Source organism: Lathyrus oleraceus, chromosome 2 (assembly GCF_024323335.1).
Source record: "Lathyrus oleraceus cultivar Zhongwan6 chromosome 2, CAAS_Psat_ZW6_1.0, whole genome shotgun sequence".
Lineage (NCBI taxonomy): Eukaryota > Viridiplantae > Streptophyta > Magnoliopsida > Fabales > Fabaceae > Lathyrus > Lathyrus oleraceus.
The window spans coordinates 230,814,979-230,817,795 of NC_066580.1; the positions used below are offsets into that span (position 1 = coordinate 230,814,979).

The following is a 2,817-nucleotide window of genomic DNA, read 5'->3' on the forward strand; positions in this document are numbered from 1 at the left end:
TTTTCGGGTTAGGTTGGGGCTGTCCAGGAAATGTACCAGTTGGGGCAGCAGTAGGCGCTTGTTGTTGAGCTACTTGTGAGATTTGTGTTTCCAGCATTTTGTTATGGGTAGCCAGGGCATCTACTTTCCTTGCTAGTTGTTTAATTTGTTCGTTAGTGTGTACATTCTGGTTTAAGAAATCTTTATTGGTTTGCTGTTGAGAAGCTATGAAGTTCTCCATCATGATTTCCAAGTTGGATTTCCTAGGAACGTTATTGTTAGGTGTAGATTGGGTCGACTTTTGATATCCAGGAGGTATAGCTGGGGCTTGATTGGGAGCTTGTCCTGGTGCGTATAAGGCATTGTTACTCTTATATGAAAAATTAGGATGGTTCTTCCAGTTTGAGTTATAGGTATGCGAGTAAGGATTTCCTTGAGCATAGTTCACCTGCTCTGCTGGGATTCCTGTTAGGAGTTGACAATCTGTAGGAGTGTGACCTTGGATTCCACAGACTTCGCAATTTTGAGTTACAGCAACCATGGTGGCTGGAGGTGATACATTTAAACTTTCAATTTTCTGGGCAAGAGCATCCACTTTTGCATTAACATGATCAAGGCTACTTATCTCGTACATGCCAGTTTTCGTTTGAGGTTTTTCTACCATTGTTCGGTCGCTTCCCCACTGATAATGGTTTTGGGCCATGCTTTCAATAAGTTGATAAGCGTCAGCGTAAGGTTTATCCATAAGCGCACCACCTGCGGCGGCGTCTATTGTTAATCTTGTGTTGTATAAGAGACCATTATAGAAGGTATGGATTACTAACCAGTCCTCTAAACCATGGTGTGGACAAAGTCTCATCATGTCTTTGTATCTTTCCCATGCTTCGAAAAGAGACTCGTTATCTTTCTGTTTAAATCCATTTATCTGGGCTCTTAAAATAGTTGTTTTGCTTGGAGGAAAATATCGGGCAAGAAAAACTTTCTTCCACTCATTCCATGTGGTGACTGAGTTGGAAGGAAGAGACTGAAGCCATCTTCTAGCTTTATCTCTTAACGAGAAAGGAAAAAGACGAAGTCGAATTGCCTTTGAAGTGACACCATTAGCTTTAACAGTATCAGCGTATTGAACAAATATGGATAAATGAAGGTTTGGATCCTCGGTAGGATTTCCAGAGAATTGATTCTGTTGCACTGCCTGTAACAGCGAAGGTTTAAGTTCGAAGTTGTTTGCTTCGATTGCGGGTGGAGCAATACTCGAATGCGGATCATCTTGCGATGGAGCGGCGTAATCTCGAAGAGCACGAGCTGGTTCTGCCATCTCGGGTATCGGCGAAGGAAGAAGATTTTTGAGATCAGGAATTTCGATTGGGGGAAGATTGTTTGCAGCACGATACTCCCGAATTCGTCATAAGACTCGGAGATATCGTTCAACGTCGTTGATTCTTAAGTAATACGGTTCGCCTTGTGAGCGAGTGTGTGGCATACAAATAAACGAAAAACAAGAAGAAAAATAATAAATTGCCTTAGTCTCTACTGCGTAACAGAAGAGTTACGATATCGACTAAATAAAAGTCCCCGGCAACGGCGCCAAAAACTTGATCGCGACTTTATGAGTCTATTGGGGTATTAACTGCAAGTGCACAGTCTAATCGCGTAGTAATAAAAGATATCGATCCCACAGGGACTTATGAATCGATATACCATTTTCTAAGGTTACTTCGTAAAGCTAAGGCGGATGATACTTTGATGATTAGGGGGAAAAGTAAAACTAAAATAAGATTTAGATTAAATATCGAATAACGCGGATATCAGTATGTAGTTCGTCGTAATTAGGGAATCAAATCTTCATTGGTTTCTTAGTTTTAAAATAAGTCCTTTCATTAGACACTATTGATTAAAAATCTTTTCTCAAACTCTCGCTCTGTTGAATAGACTATGATTTTACCTTAACGTACACTCTCACTATTTAGTTAAAACTAAAATCACTTTTTGAAAACAATAGAATCTATAGAAACTCTTTTTAAGAAAATGCTAACCATCTAAACACCCTCGTCTCAAACTCTCGCTCTGTTGACTTAGATTATATGATTAAACTTAAATTCTTAACTCTCGTCCTCACATTTAACCTTTAAAAATACTTTTTGAAAATGATTAGAATTTAATTAACTCTAAAAATTGCTTTCGCCCTGATTTAAAATTAATGTCCAATTTACACTGTCCAGTTAAAAGCTCAAATTGTCGTTCTATTGATTTTAACTTCTTTATGTCTTTTACTCTCGTACAAAAAACTTTGGTATTAACCCTGTAAATTGAGACCATAAAAAGAGTGACTATATCTTTAAATAAATTTAAACCAACTTCGTTTTGATTCCTTTATTCCGCTTACTTTACATACCGATACCTAAGTTTATTTAGCCGGACATGCTAAACAAGCCTAAACAATAATTATGCTTAAATACAGCCATGTCAGACTAACAGTATAGATAAACAGCAGTGTCGCATCCGCGAAAAACAACCGGCGGGAAAAACAAAACAAACAGAGCCGCCACCGTGCGTTATTTATCCCAAAAGAGGGAAAGGAAATGCTTGAAGTAAACCTGGAAAAGACATGGTCTCGCGACCAAAGAGAGATGGGATCGGGAGTCGGTTATGCGAAGGGAAGGTATTAGCACCCCTACGCATCCGTCGTACTCGACGGGATCCATGCTCAGAAAGGATAGAAGATATGATGCTAGATAACTGCTCAAAACACTGCACAAGAAGGAAGGAAACACAAGAAAACAAGAGAAACTAACTCGGCAGGATATCGCATCCTGGGCCTACGTAGTCTGTAAGGCA

The 2,817-nt window shown here is 39.4% G+C and overlaps 1 pseudogene; it reads left to right on the plus strand.

Annotated features, from left to right (window-relative positions):
• Positions 1 to 812: 812 nt before the first annotated feature.
• On the plus strand, positions 813 to 912 carry LOC127125183 (uncharacterized; annotated as a pseudogene).
• The last annotated feature ends 1,905 nt before the right edge of the window (positions 913 to 2,817 follow it).